Below are 17,235 nucleotides of genomic sequence, written 5' to 3' on the forward strand. Positions count from 1 at the left end.
ATCCAAATAAATAAAATCAAGAACGAAAGAGGAGAGATCACAACCAACACAGCAGAAATGAAAACAATAAGAGAATATTATGAGCAATTATACACCAATAAAATAGGCAACCTGGAAGACATGGACAGATTCCTGCAAACATATAAACTACCAAAACTGAAACAGGAAGAAATAGAAAATTTGAACAGACCCATAACCAGTAAAGAAATTGAATTAGTAATCAAAAATCTCCCCCAAAACAAGAATCCAGGGCCAGATGGCTTTCCAGGGGGAATTCTACCAAACATTTAAAGAAAAGTTAACACCTATTCTCTTGAAGCTGTTCCAAAAAATAGAAATGGAAGGAAAACTTCCAAACTCTTTCTATGAAGCCAGCATTACCTTGATTCCAAAACCAGAGACCCCACTAAAAAGGAGAACCTTAGACCAATTTCCCTGATGAACAGGGATGCAAAAATCCTCAACAAGGCATTAGCCAACCAGATCCAACAATACATTAAAAAAATTATTCACCAGGACCAGGTGGGATTTATACCTGGGATGCAGGGCTGGTTCAATGTCTACAAAATAATCACTGTGATTCATCACATCAATGAAAAAAAGGACAAGAACCACATGATCCTCTCAACAGATGCAGGGAAAGCATTTGACAAAATACAGCATCTTTTCTTGATAAAAACCCTCAAGAAAGTAGGGATAGAAGGATCATACCTTGAGATCATAAAACCCATATATGAAAGACCCAATGTTAACATTATCCTCAATGGGGAAAAATTGAGAGCTTTTCCCCTAAGGTGAGGAACAAGACAGGGATGTCCACTCTTGCCACTGTTATTCAACATAGTATTGGAAGTCTTAGCAGCTGCAATCAGACAACACAAAGAAGTAAAAGGTATCCAAATCGGCCAGGAGGAGGTCAAATTTTCACTCTTTGCAGATGACATGTTACTCTATGTGGAAAAACCAAAAGATTCCACCAAAAACTGCTAGAACTGATCCGTGAATTCAGCAAAGTTGCAGGATATAAAATCAATGCACGGAAATCGGTTGCATTCCTATACACCAATATGAAGCAACAGAAAGAGCAATCAAGGAATCAATCCCATTCACAATTGCACCAAAAGCCATACAATACCTAGGAATAAATCTACCCAAAGAGGTGAAAAATCTGTACACTGAAAACTATGGGAAGCTTATGAAAGAAATTGATGAAGACACAAAAAAATGGAAAAAGATTCCATGCTCCTGGATAGGAAGAACAAATATTGTTAAAATGTCGATACTACCCAAAGCAATCTACATATTCAATGCAATCCCTATCAAAATAACACCAGCATTCTTCACAGAGCTAGAAAAAACAATCCTAAAATTTGTATGGAACCAGAAAAGACCCTGAATAGCTAAAGCAATCTTGAAAAAGAAAACCAAAGCTGGAGGCGTCACAATCCTAGACTTCAAGATTTTACAACGCTGTAATCATCAAGACAGTATGGTACTGGCACAAAAGCAGACACTCAGATCAATGGAACAGAATAGAGAACCCAGAAATGGGCCCACAAACGTATGGCCAACTAATCTCTGACAAAGCAGGAAAGAATATCCAATGGAATAAAGACAGTCTTTTCAGCAAGTGGTGCTGGGAAAACTGGACAGTGACATGCAGAAAAATGAACCTAGACCACTTTCTTACAACATACACAAAAATAAGCAAAATGGATGAAAGACCCAAGTTAAGACAGGAAGCTATCAAAATCCTCGAGGAGAAAGCAGGCAAGAACCTCTTTGACCTTGGCCACAGAAACTTCTTACTCAACATGTCTCTGGAGGCAAGGGAAACAAAAGCAAAAATGAACTGTTGGGACCTCATCAAAATAAAAATGTTCTGCACAGCGAAGGAAATAATCAATAAAACTGAAAGGCAACTGACGGAATGAGAGAAGATATTTGTAAACGACATATCAGATAAAAGGTTAGTATCCAAAATCTATAGAAAACTTATCAAACTCAACACCCAAAAAACAAATAATCCAGTGAAGAAATGGACAAAAGACATGAATAGACACTTCTCCAAAGAAGTGATCCAGATGGCCAATCAACACATGAAAAATGCTCAACATCACTCCTCATCAGGGAAATACAAATCAAAACCACAATGAGATACCACCTCACACCTGTCAGAATGGCTAACACAGGCAATAATAGATGTTGTGGAGGAGGTGGAGATAAGGATCTCTTTTGCACTGCTGTTGGGAATGAAAACTGGTGCAGCCATTCTGAAAAACAGTATGGAGTTTCCTCAAAAAATTAAAAATAGAACTAGCTTACAACCCAGCTATTGCACTACTAGGTATTTATCCAAGGGATACAGGTACGCTGTCAAAGGGACACATGCACCCCAATGTTTATAGCAGCAGTATCAACAATAGCCAAAGTATGGAAAGAGCCCAAATGTCCATCGATGGATGAATGGTTAAAGAAGTTGTGGTATATATACACAGTGGAGTATTACTCAGCAATCAAAAAGAATGAAATCTTGCCATTTGCAATTACGTGGATGGAACTAAAGTGCATTATGCTGGGTGAAATTAGTCAGAGAAAGACAAATATCATATGCTTCACTCATTGAGGAATTTAAGACACAAAACAAATGAACATAAGGGAAAGGAAGCAAAATAATACAAACGCGGGGAGGGGAAAAAACATAAAAGACTCTTAAATATGGAGAACAAACAAAGGGTTACTTGAGGGTTTGTGGGAGGGGGGATGGGCTAAATGGGTAAGCGGCATTAAGGAATCTACTCCTGAAATCATTGTTGCACTATATGCTAACTAACTTGGAGGTAAATTAAAAATATATATATTAAATTTAAAAAGATGAAATTTTGTAATAGTTGCTGAAGGGAATGAGAGGAAGACAAAGAAACTAAGATTTACTTAAAGTCTAACATATAATAGCTTGTATGGTAAAAGCTTGATATACACTATTGCATTTAATTCTAACAATCATCATTTTCTCTCTGTCTCTGTCTCTGTGTATGTGTGTGTATATGTATATATATATATGTGTGTGTGTGTGTGTGTGTGTAAAAAGATAAATATCTTGCTCATTTCTCACAGCTAGTAAGTAACAGCCAGAATTTGAACCCAGAGTTTTTCTGGCTTCAGATCCTATGACTGACACAACTTTATGTTTAACAAACCCAAGGGAGTAAAATTAAATTTGTGGACTATGAGGTTTTGTGATGGATAGGGAAAAAAGTAGGGCTGGAAGTAAAGCCAGAGAATAATAATAAATTGGGGGGAAATAGGAGGGTCAAGGGTTTAGAAACATCAAGGAGGTAAAATTAAAATTATGGTAGGATTAAGGTAATAAAGCTGGAATAATGATCAGAGAAAAGCATATTATGGTAAAGAATAGAATATAGGAGTTAAAATTTTAGAGTTGAAGCAGATTGGGACTGAGGTGGGGTCAGGGTAGGAGAGGGCATGAAAAGTGGGGGAGAGTGATTATGGCTAGTATTTTTTAAGCTTTTAGAGTACTAGATACTATACTAAGCACTTTATATGCATTATGTCATTTAATCCTCACAATCCTTAATAAGGTAGATACTATCAGTATTTACATTTGCTAGTGGTTTTGGCTGTTACTTTCCTAAATTAAACTAATGGAATCAGATTTTCATAAGGCAGCTTCATTTTATGGTTAATTTTCTTACTACATTCTTCCCCCCACCTTCTCTCTGGTAACCATTAGTTTATTCTCTGTAGTTAAGAATCTTTTTCTTGTTTGGTCTCTCTCTTTTCTTCCTTTCCTTGTTTGTTTTATTTCTTAAAATCTATATATGAATGAAATCACATGGTATTTGTCATTCTCTGACTTTGTTTAGCATTATACTCTCTATCTCCATCCACTTTGTTGCAAATGGCAAGATTTCATTCTTTTTTATGGCTGTATAATATTCCTGTGTGTGTGTGTGTGTGTGTGTGTGTGTGCATGTGTACGTACACCACCTCTTTATCCATTTATCAGTCTGTGGACATTTGGGCTGCTTCCACACTTTGGCTACTGTAAATAATACTGCAATAAACATAGGGGTGATGCATCCCTCTGAATTAGTGTTTTTGTCTTTTAGGAGTAAATACCCAGTAGTGCAATTACTGGATCATACAGTAGTTCTATTTTTAACTTTTTGAGGAACTGCCATACTGTTTTCCACAGTGGTTGCACAAGTTTGCATTCCCATCAACAGTGCAAGAGGGTTCCTTTTTCTCCACATCCTTGCCAACACCTTTTGTTTCTTGTGTTTTTTATTTTAGCCATTCTGACAGGTGTGAGGTGATATCTCATTGTGATTTTGATTTGTATTTCCTTGATGATGAGTGGTGTTGAGGATCCTTTCATGTGTCTCTTGGCCATCTGGATGTCTTCTTTGGAGAAATGTCTGTTCATGTCTTCTGCCCATTTTTAATTGTATTATTTGGTTTTGAGGTGTTGAATTGTATGAATTCTCTATATATTTTGGATTCTAACCCTTTATCAGATATGTCATTTACAAATATCTTCTCCTATTCAGTAGGTTGCCATTTAGTTTTGTTGATTATTTCCTTTGCTGTGCAGAAGCTTTTTATTTTGATGTAGTCTCAATAGTTTTTTGTTTTGTTTTGTTTTGTTTAATTTCCCTTGCCTCGGGACACATATCTAGAAAAATGTTGCTACAGCCAGTGACAGAGAAATTACTGCTTGTACACTTTCTAGGATTTTTATGGTTTCAGGTCTCACATTTAGGTCTTTAATCTTTTGAGTTTATTTTTGTGTATGGTGAAGGAAAGTAGTCCAGCTTCATTCTTTTGCATGTGGCTGTCCTGTTTTCCCACCATTTTTTTAAAGACTTTTTCCCACTGTAAATTCATTTGTCCTTTGTTGAAGATTAATTTACCAAGTAATTGTGGGTCTATTTCTGGTTTTTTTTTCTATTCCATTGATCAATGTATCTATTTTTATGCCAGTACCATACTGTTTTAATTACTACCACTTGTAATATAACTTGAAATCTGGAATTGTGACACCCCCTACTTATTTTTTCTCTTACTACATTCTTTAGCAGATTTTTTTCCAATGGCATTTTTGACTAATTCTTAGAATTTTATGAAATAACTTTAATCATAGTAATTAATGATTTAATATTGAATAACAAAGTGATTTAAAACATCTACTTTATATTGTTGTGATTATATTTTATTATGCTTTTCAATCAAATAAAAGAGAATCAATATTAGTGCTGAACAAAACTACTTATATTAGGCAGCTACCACCTTTAATTCAGAGCAGGCCACATTTCAAAGAATTTAATTTATTAAAGTGTTGGGGAAAAAATGATTTTATTTATTTTTTTTATTTTATTATTATTTTTTAAAATGTCCCATATTGACGTTTATTTATTTTTGAGACAGAGAGAGACAGAGCATGAACAGGGGAGGGTCAGAGAGAGAGGGAGACAGAATCGGAAGCAGGGTCCAGGCTCTGAGCTGTCAGCACAGAGCCCGACGCGGGGCTCGAACTCACGGACCGCGAGATCATGACCCGAGCCGAAGTCGGCCGCCCAACCGACTGAGCCACCCAGGTGCCCCGGGGAAAAAATGATTTTAAATAAAGGCAAGAATTTGCAAAACCTTTTATCTGGAAATATTTTAAGAATCATTTTATAAAGTAAACAAAAAGTATATTAGTGAAATCATAAAAACATCTATTTTAAAAAGATAAACAAGAAAAAAGAAACTCAGCTCTACTTAAACAGCAAAAACAATATTGTAAATTTGTAGAAACACAAAGGTATAAGGTTACATATTATAAAGGAATTTTAAATAACTTTAAGAAAGAAGGCAATTGAAAAGAATACTAATTTGACATACTTTCATAAATCTTAACAATATGATCTGACACATGATTGGTACATGCATTGAGCAGAACACATGGGAATAAAAAAGACTTAGTAAGCTTCTCAGTATTCAATTTAACCAATGCACTTCCGGGTGACAAAAACAATCATTTCAAACTAAAATTGAAACAGATATTATGTTTTTAGTACGTTGCTAACATCTCTTAACTCAAAGTTAATTTATCAGAGTTTCAGAACATAGAAACCATATGGTTTGTTTAAATCAATGCATTTTTAAAATGTTTATGTGTTAAACAGAAAAATAAAGGAAAAAAAGAACCACAGTGTTTTATTTAAAGCATGTCATGGAGGATTATAATTTTTAAGTAGTTTCGTAAATGGTAGAAACACTTGGCAAGTGTTCTCAGAAAAATCATTTACCAAAATTTGCTCAAAAGGGAAAGTAAAAGTCCTTGATCCTTCCTAACCTCTATAAAACAAAAATCAACCAAAGTTCAAAAGAGTCACCAAGTACAGAAAATGTATGTTTGACTGTAATAGAATAAGCATTCAAAAGGTAACTCAAGAAAGTTTTGGGATATAGTGAATAACAGATTTGGGATAGTTACTGATTTTATTTTAAAAAACAAAAATAGAACAGCAGCTTTAGAATTTATTCAAGAAAAGCTAAAATTCCTATGTTCATTTAAATTGCAAAAAATATGATATTTAAATATAATCTTTCAGAACATCTTGAAAAAATTTCCCTCAGATTTTCAAAATAATAAGTTTCTAAGGCCAAATGGAAGATGTCACAAAAGAATCAAAACTTGTATATGATGTATTTAAATTAGTAAGTGGCAGAAATGAATCACAAAAGAGACAGGTATCTAAAGTAAAAAGTATTTTGAAGAAGAAGCAAAATATAAATATAGAAATGTGATCTATAGTCATCATCACATTTGAGTTATAAATCATAGTCAAATAATGCAAATATATCAAAAAGAGTAACCACTACATTTATTGGAAAATTCATGACAGTCTCCTAACAAATTGAATATATTATTAAAAGCTAGAAAAACTATAGTCTTCTTATAAATATCTTCTTTTTTTTAACTACAGAAATGAAGCATCAGAGGGAAGCACAGGAACATTTTTCACAAATGTAAAGTTTTATTCTGATGGATTTAAAACTTGAAAGCCAAAGAGTCATACCAGATAAACAAGATGAGAAAACAGTAGTTAATTTTATATACTCTTTAATGAATGGAATGAATTTTATATACTCAAAAAAATTTTTTAAGTTTATTTATTTACTTTGTGAGAGACAAAGAAAGCAGGCAGGGGAGGGGCAGAGAGAGAGGGAGAGAGAGAGAATCCCAAGCAGGCTCCATGCTGTCAGCGCAAAACCTGAAGTGGGGCTCAAACTCATGAACCGTGAGATCATGACCTGAGCCAAAACCAAGAGTCTGACATTTAACCAACTGAGCCACCCAGGTGCCCCACAATTGAGCTTTTATAAGCATGCTCCTTTGAGCACCTTAAGTAAAAGGAAGAAGTACTCCACAGATGATGAAACTGTCACAATAACTGTTGGTAAGCTTTAGATCATGATGTTGTTAGTATTTTATTATGTTATTTATTAATATTCTAAGGTTTGAAGAAGTAGTCTATAGGCTATATATTTGTCCAGAAATTTCATAGGCTATACTTTTGACAGTTAAGCAGTTCTACAATTTTCATTATTTAGGCTTATGTCATTGCATTGAAATATACCCCAGGTTGTTAGAGAAAAGTTTCTGAAGACACAATTTCTCTGGTAGTAATATAAAAGAATTGTCATAAGGAATATGGACACCTTAGACTTCCATACATATCTTGAGTGAGAAATGAAGGATCATAGTACTTTTCCTCTATCCCCAAAACTTCTGTCAATTTTATGTGTGATGGTACTGCGCATAACAGGGACCTCTTCATTATTTTTTAAATTATTTTTTTGTTTTAGAGAGAAAGATGCAAGTTGGGGAGAGGGACAGAGGGAGAGAAAGAGAGAATCCCAGGTGGGCTTGGCAGTGAGCGTGGGGGCTTCCTCCCATGACCCTGGGATCATGACCTGAGCTGAAACCAAAAGTTAGATGCTCAACTGACTGAGCCACCTAGGTGTCCCAACTGGGACCTCTTTAAATAAGAGGTTAAACAGAGTTTAAGGGTATATTGTAGTGAAGTTGTAACAAGCTTTCTTTCTAGCAACAAATTATTTCTCTCTTGAAAAAATATTTGAAATAATTTTGAAATGCTTATGACCATTTCTCTTTCATTACACTAAGCATAATATAGTTCCCACCACAAATAAGCTGACAATCCCCTCCTTACCCGTGTACATTTGACAGAATGGAAGATTAAGTAGTTCTGTTTAGCAGGCCAGATGAGTTACAGGAGAGATTTTCTTTTTTTCCCTGTCACCTACTCTAAAGGTGCCTTACACTGATTGGAAAAGGGAATGAAAATGCTCCCCTTTCTTCTGATTGAACATATAAGGAAGCCCAAATAAGGTTCAATTAGTTCTGTGCTCCAGTTTTACAATGATAAAATTCAAATCACACAGAATATACATGTGAAAAATGAAAAGTTGAGCATGGTATCCCTAAATCCAGCTTCTCTTCCACAAAGTATGTGTCTGGAGCAGCATTGCTTCTCTTGGACCTTCCTTCTACTTTTGAAAAAATATCCCATAAAGATCTTTCTTTTCTGCATTCAAGGAGAGAGGATTATGCAGGACATGTATACCAGGGGAAAGCAATCATATTCATATTCTTACTAGCATAATTTTTAGATATTTTTGTGGTAAAAGAGCATCTGTCTCTACTGACCTTAAAATATGTTTTAAAGCCTTGTTCTGTTAACTTTGCCTTTGCAGGTGCCATGCCCAGTTGCTTCTTTCTTATTCTTGTGGGGTTTTATTATTTTTCCTTGAGTGCAGCAAATAGGGAGTGAAGTAAGAACATTCTGCACCTAGCTCTAAAAGAGTTTACAATCTAGTGGAAGAGATGATTTCCAAGCAATGGGAGCTCCTTAGAGAAAAAGGAAAGGAGCTTAAGAATTGGCATCTCAGGGGCACCTGGGTGGCTCAGTTGGTTAAGTGTCTCTTAGCTCAGGTCATGATCTCACGGTTCATGTGATTAAGCCCCGTGTTGGGCTCTGTGCTAGTGGCGTGGAGCCTGCTTGGGATTCTCTCTCTCTCCCCCTCTCTCTCTCTCTGTCCCTTCCCTGCATGCACTTTCTCTCTCTCTCTCTAAATAAATAAATGAAGATTAAAAAAAAGAACAGGCATTCTGATTGGAAGTGAGCCATTCTGACTGGAAGTGAGACTTAAAATATCAAAAGGACAGAGGTCATCTGAAATTGAGGATAGTGGTAAATGGAGTTGAAAAGCTGAGCAAAATTGAGAAAGATCAGAATATCTTCAGTGGAGAATAAACAACTAAAAATCTACATAATTCATTGATTTAGTTTACTTCAATAACAAATAGGTGAAGCAGAAGTCATGAGAGAAATAATTGTTTCTAAAGCCTCTGACTACTCACATAAGCTATTTGATTGTAGAACCTCCATTATTTTTATTTATCATTGAGAATAAAAATATATATTATTAATGGTAGTTATGTTCTATAAAGTTGCTGTGAACACTGAATTAACAAATACTCAACTATTGCTCTTAAGGAAAAATATAGGGTTAGGTCCCTGCAACTTCTGATTACAATATTTTTGTTAACCAGTCAATATAGTTTTGTTTTATGTGTGCTTTTATGTAAAGACACTTTATATGGTATAGTTAGTTGATTCATTAACATTGAACTCAGTTGACAGCAGCACTATAACTCAAAGCTGAGTGAAGCTTATCTACCACACACTTTTTCTCTGTAAGGCACATCACAGCCTTCTTGCACTTAGGAACACTAGATGGTGTTTTACATTATGTTTGGGGGCCATTTTAAACAGTGAAATCACCAACAAAAAGTACAAAGCTGCAAAAACCATAACACTAAATAGATCACAAAAACGATAATTATTGGGGCACCTGGGTGGCCCAGTTGGTTGAGTGTCCCACTTTGGCTCAGGTCATGATCTTTTGGTTGTGAGTTTGAGCCCCACTTTGGGCTTGCTACTCTCAACACATAGCGCACTTCAGATCTTCTGTCCCTGTCTCTCTGTCCCTCCCCCACTGGCACTCTTTTTTTTCAAAAATAAATAAAACATTTTTTAAAAAACTTAGAAAAGGATAATTGTCTACAGTATGAGATCTACAATAAGAAGACAGAACGTCGCCTTGTTTGACCTCAGCTAAAAACATGTACATGGATGGGAATGCAAGCTGGTGCAGCCACTCTGGAAAACAGTATGGAGGCTCCTCAAAAACTCGAAATAGAACTACCCTACGACCCAGAAATTGCACTACTAGGCATTTATCCACGGGATACAGGTGTGCTGTTTCGAAGGGACACATGCACCCCTATGTTTATAGCAGCACTAAACAATAGCTAAAGTATGGAAAGAGCCCAAATGTCCATTGATGAATGAATTGATAAAGAAGATGTGGTATATATATATATATACACACACACGCACGCACAACGGAGTATTACTCGGCAATCAAAAAGAATGAAATCTTGCCATTTGCAACTACGTGGCTGGAACTGGAAGGTATTATGTTAAGTGAAATTAGTCAGAGAAAGACAAAAATCATATAACTTCACTCATAGGAGGACTTTAAGAGACAAAACAGATGAACATAAGGGAAGGGAAACAAAAATAATATAAAAATAGGGAGGGGGACAAAACAGAAGAGACTCATAAATATAGAGAACAAACTGAGGGTTCCTGCAAGGGTTGTGGGAGGGGAGATGGGCTAAATGGGTAAGGGGCACTAAGGAATCTACTCCTGAAATCATTGTTGCACTATATGCTAACTAATTTGGATGTAAATTTTTAAAAATAAAAAAGAAAGTTAAAAAAAGAAAAAAAGAAAAAAAAACATGTACATTGACTAAAATTTTTTACCACTCTGCCCATACATATGTCTGTAAATAACTATAAAAGCACTGTGAGTATTGATTTTGAGGTTACAAATACATTTCACTGAGTAAATGAATTCACAAATATGGAATCCACAAATAATGAGGATCAACCAAAATTATTTTAGCAAGGTTTCAGATCCATCTTTCATTGCAAGATTTAAATGATTCTGAAAACAAAAAAAAAAATCTCCCAGACTCTTTTATATAATTTATTTATTTTTTAATATATAGTGTTTAATTTCATTTTCATTGTGTTCAAATTTTTCTTTTCCATGTCTTCCTTTAAAATATTATAATTTAAAATTTTTTACTTTGAAAAACTGCTTTATTGAAGAATAATTGAATACATATTTATGACATTTTGAACAAAGTTTTGACATGCGCACGCATATACATCACCATACTCAAGATAATGTATTATTTATTACCCCCAAAAGGTTTTTTTTTTAATGTTTATTTATTTTTGAGAGAGAGAGAGAGAGCATGAGCAGGGTAAGGGCAGAGAGAGAGAGGGAGACACAGAATCTGAAGTATGCTCCAGGCTCTGAGCTGTCAGCACAGAGTCTGATGTGGGGCTAGGACCCACGGACTGCGAGATCATGGCCTGGGCTGAAGTCAGAAGTTCAACCAACTGAGCTCCAGGCACCCCATTCCCCAAAAGGTTTTGTATACCCTTTTGTAATTCCTCCTTCTCATCCTTCCCTGTCTCTCATCTCTAAGCAACCATTAGTTTGCTTTCTGTCACTGTAGATTAGTTTGCATATTCTAGAGTTTTATATAAATGAGATCATATTATATATAGTCTATATTTTTTGGCTTCTTTCACCCAGCAGAATTATTTTAAAATTTATCCCTATTGTTGTGTATGGCAATAGTTTATTTCTCTTTATTGCGAAGAGTATGAATAGACTACAATTTGTTTATCTGTTTATCTGTTGATGGGCACTTGAGCTCTTTCCAGTTTGTAGTAGTTTTCTCTTGCTGATTAACAAATTACTACTATCTTTTGTAGTAGCTACATAGAATAACACCCATGTGTTGGTTTTTAGTTATGTAGAACAGAAGTCTAGGTACAGTATGGCCAGATTTCTCTGCTTCTGGTATTATAAGTCTTGAAGTCAAGGCATCAACCAGGCTGTATTCCTTCTTGGTGGTTCTGGAGGGAAAAATCTGCTTCCGAGTTCATTCAGGTTGTTAAATGAATTTTGTTCCTTGTAGTTGTAGGGCTGAGGTTCTCATTTTCTTGCTGGGCTTCTCTCAGCTGCTAGAGGATACCCTCATTCCTTGCCAAATGGCTCCCTCTATCTTCAGCTAATAATAGAGAACTTACCATACACAAATCCCCCTGAAGCTTCAAATCTCTGACTTTCCCAGTGTCTGACCTCTAGGCCCAGATTTTTCTCATGTTTCAAGTATTTATTATTTATTTTATTTGTTTTCATGTTTCAAGTTTTTATTTAAATTCTAGTTAGTTAACATATAGTGTAGTATTGGTTTCAGCAGTAGGATTTAGTGATTCATCATTTACATTTAACACCCAGTGCTCATCGCAACAAGTGCCCTCCTTAATACCCATCACCCATTTACCCCATCCCCGCACCCACCTCCTGTCCAGCAGCACTCAGTTTGTTCTGTTTTTTTTTTTTTTAAATATTCTGTTTATTTATTTATTTTTTGAGAGGGAGAGAGAGAGAGAGCAAGCTGGGGAGGGGCAGAGAGAGAGAAGGAGAGAAAAATCCTGAGCAGGTTCTGCCCTGTCAGTGAGGAGCCTGACGCGGGGCTAGAACTCACAAACTGTGAGATCATGATCTGAGTTGAAACCAAGAGTCAGACTCAGCCACCCAGGCACCCCAACCCTCAATTTGTTCTTTATACTTAAGAGTTGCTTATGGTTTCTCTCTCTCTCTCTCTCTCTCTCTCTCTCTCTCTTTTTTCTTTCCCCTATGTTCATCTGTTTTGTTTCTTTTTTTTTAAGGTTATTTATTTTGAGAGAGAGAGAGTGCAAGTGGTGAAGGGGCAGAGAGAGAAAGGCGTTGGGGGAGAGAATCCCAAGCAGGTTCTGCAGCACCAGTGCAGAGCCTAATGTGGGGCTCGAATTCACAAACCATGAGATCATGACCTGAGCTGAAGTCAGACTCTTAACCAACTCAGCCACCCAGGTGCCCCATCTGTTTTGTTTCTTAAATTCCACACATGGGTGAAATCGTATGGTATTTGTCTTTCTCTGACTGACTTATTTCACTTAGTATAATACATTCTAGCTCCATCCACATCATTGCAAATGGCAAGATTTCATTCTTTTGATGGCTGAGTAACATTCCAATATATACACACACACACACACACACATATATATATACATATACATATGTGTGTGTGTGTGTGTGTGTGTATATATATACACCACATTTTTCTTTATCTATTCATCAGTCAGTGGATATTTGGGCTTTTTCTGTAGTTTGGCTATTGTTGATAATGCTGCTATAAACATCAGGGTTCATGTGCCCCTTCGAATCCATTTTTTTTTTTTATCCTTTGGATAAATACCTAGTAGCGCAATTGCTGGATGGCAGGGCACTTCTATTTTGAACTTTTTGAGGACTTCTAGACGCAGATTTAAAGGCCTCATGTGATTATGCCAGGCCCACTCAGATCATCTCTCTATTACTCAATTACTTTGGGACCTTAATAACACCTGAAAAATCCGTTTATAGTAGTATGTAGATTAGTGCTTCATGAATAACTGGGAAAGGGTGTATGTATACTAGAGGCTGAGAGTCTGGGGGCGATCCTAGAACTCTGCCTACCACCCAGTTTTTGACTATTACAAATAAGCTGCTGTAAGAGTACCTGGGTGGCTCAGTGGGTTAAGCGTCTGACTCTTGATTTCAGCTCAGGTCATGATCTCATTGTTGGTGGGATTGAGCCCTGCATCAGGCTCTGTGCTGATGGTGCAGAGCTTGCTTGGGATTCTCTCTTTACCTCTCTCCCTGACCCTCCCCTGCTCATGCTCTCTCAGGCTAAATAAATAAACATAAAAAAAACAAATAAGACATATATTTTCTTTTTTATTGGATAAATACATAGGAATAGAATGGCTGAATCACATGGTGGGTATATGTTTAATGTTTCATGAAACTATCAAACTATTTCCAAAGTGATTGTAACATTGTACATTCCCACCAGCATAGTAAAAGAATTCCATTTCTTCCCCATTCTTGCCAATCTTTGGTATGTTTAATCTCATTTTAGCCTTCCTAATGGATGTGAAATGGTTTTTCAATATGATTTTAATTTGCCTTTCTCTAATGCATAATGATGTGGAGAATCTTTTCATATGCTTATTTGCCATTTGTTTGTCTTGTTTGGTGAAGGATCTGTTCATATCATTTGCTCACTTTTAATTGGGCAGTTTGTTTTCTTATTGGTGAGTCTGAGAGCTCTGCATATATTCTGGATGCAAGTCCTTAATCAGACATGTGCTTTATTAATATTTTCTCCCAGTCTGTGACTTGCCTTTTCATTTTCTGAGTAGTGTCTTTCGAAGAGCAAAAGTTTTTTTTAATGTTTATTTATTGTTGAGAGAGAGTGGGTGGGTGAGTTGGTGGGTGGGTGAGTGGGTGGGTGGGTGAGTTGATGGGTGAGACATTCCCACCAACAGTGCACAAGGGTCCCTTTTTCTCTACATGCTTGCCAGCATTCATTTCTTGTCTTCTTGATTTTAGCCATTCTAACAGGTGTGAGGTGGTATCTCATTATAGTTTTGATAACTATAATGGGATACCACCTCACACCTGTTAGAATCAGATGCATCAGATGCATCAGATGCATTTCCCTGATGATGAGTGACGTTGAGCATTTTTTCATGTGTCTATTGGTATACCAAATCTTCTTCATCCATGCATCTATTGATGAAAACATGGGCTGTTTCCATAGTTTGGCTACTGTAAATAATGTTGCAATAAACATAGGGGTGATATATCCCTCTGAATTAGTGTTTTTGTCTTTTAGGAGTAAATACCCAGTAGTGCAATTACTGGATCATAGGGTAGTTCTATTTTTACCTTTTTGAGGAACTGCCACACTGTTTTCCACAGTGGTTGCACCAGTTTGCATTCCCACCAACAGTGCAAGAGGGTTCCTTTTTCTCCACATCCTCACAAACACTTGTTTCTTGTGTTTTTGATTTTAGCCATTATGACAAGTGTGAGGTGATATCTCATTTCCCTGATGAGTGGTGTTGAGGATCTTTTCATGTATCTCTTGGCTATCTGGGTGTCTTCTTTGAAGAAATGTCTGTTCACGTCTTCTGACCATTTTTAATCAGGTTATTTGGGTTTGAGGTGTTGAGTTGTATAAGTACGTTATATACTTTAGATACTTACCCTTTATCATTTGCAAATATCTTCTATTCAGTAGGTTGCCTTTTAGTTTTGTTGATTGCTTCCTTTGCAATCAAAAGAAAAAGTTTTTTATTTTTGTATAATCCCAATAGTTTATTTTTGCTTCAATTTCCCTTGCCTCAGGAGATATATATAGAAAAATGTTGCTATGGCCAATGTCAGAGAGATTGCTGCCTGTTCTCTCTCCTAGAAATTTTATGGTTTCAGGTTTCACATTTGGGCCTTTAATCCATTTTGAATTTATTTTTGTGTATGGTGAAAGAAAGTGGTCTAGTTTCATTCTTTTACAAGTGGCTATCTAGTTTCCCCAACATCATTTTTTTTAAAAGACTATCTTTAACCCACTGTATACTTATTCCTTATTTGTTGAAGATTAATTGACCATAAAGTTGTGAACTTATTTCTGGGTTTTCCAGTCTGTTCTATTGATCCATGTGCCTGTTTTTATGCCAGTACCATACTGTTTTTATCACTATAGCTTTATAATATAACTGGAAGTCCAGAATTGTGATGCCTCCAGCTTTAATTATTTTTTAAAATTTATTTATTTATTTTGAGGGACAGAGAGAGCATGTATGTAAGTGGGGAGGGGCAGAGAGAGAGAGACAGAGAGGAAGAGAGAGAATACCAAGCAGGCCCTATGCTGTCAGCATGGAGTCTGACACTGGGCTTGATCTCACAAACCATGAGACCATGACTTGAGTCGAAACCAAGAGTTGGACACTTAACTGAATGAGCCACCCATGCATCCCAGCTTTGCTTTTCTTTTTCAAAAATGCTTTGGCTATTTGAGATCTTCTGTGGCTCCATACAAATTTAGGACTGTTTATTCTAGCCGTGTGAAAAATGCTATTAGTATTTTGATAGGGATTTCATTAAATGTGTTCAAAAGTATACATGCACCTCGATATTTATAGCAGCATTATCTACAATAGCCAAATTATGGAAAGAGCCCAAGTGCCCATAGACTAATGAATGGATACAGAAGATGTGGTGTGTGTGTGTGTGTGTGTGTGTGTGTGTGTGTAATGGAATAATACTTAGTCATAAAAAAGAATGAAATCTTGCCATTTGCAACAACATGGATGGAGCTAGAGAGTATTATACTAAGTGAAATAAGGCAATTAGAGAAAGACAAATACAATATGATTTCACATATATGTGGAATTTAAGGAACAAAGCAAATGAGCAAAGGGAAAAAAGAAAGAGAGAGAAAGAGCGGCAAACCAAGAAAAAGAGTGTAGCCATAAAGAACAAAGTGATGGTTACCAGAATGGAGGGTGGGTGGAGGGATGGTTTAAATGGGTGATGGGGATTAAGGAGTGAATTTGTTGTGATGAGGTCGTGTGTTGTATGGAAGTGCTGAATCACTATATTTTACACCTGAAACTAATTTTACACTGTATGTTAACTAATATAAATAAAATAAATATAAATAAAAACTTAAAAAAAAAGAAATGACCCTATGTTTTTATCCTTTCTCTTATTCATGTGACATATCACATTGTTTTGTCAATATTGAACCATCCTTGCATCTCCAGAATGAATTCCACTTGATCATTCCACAGAATGATTTTTTTAATGCATTATTGGATTCAGTTTGCTCATTTTGTTGATATTTTTTTCATTTATGTCAGAGATATTAGCCTGTAGTCCTCTCTCTCTCTCTTTTTTCCTTTTTTTGGGGTGTCTTTTTCTGGTTTTATCAGGATAATGCTGGTCTCATAGAAAGAATTTGTAAGTTTTCCTTCCTCTTTTATTTTTTGGAATAGTTTGAGAATAGGTATTAGCTCCTCTTTAAATGTTTGGTAGAATTCACCTGTGAAGCTGTCTGATCCTGGACCTTTATCTTTTGGGAATTTTTTGATTACTGATTTAATT

This window comes from Panthera leo, chromosome C1 (assembly GCF_018350215.1).
Source record: "Panthera leo isolate Ple1 chromosome C1, P.leo_Ple1_pat1.1, whole genome shotgun sequence".
In the NCBI taxonomy this organism is placed as follows: domain Eukaryota; kingdom Metazoa; phylum Chordata; class Mammalia; order Carnivora; family Felidae; genus Panthera; species Panthera leo.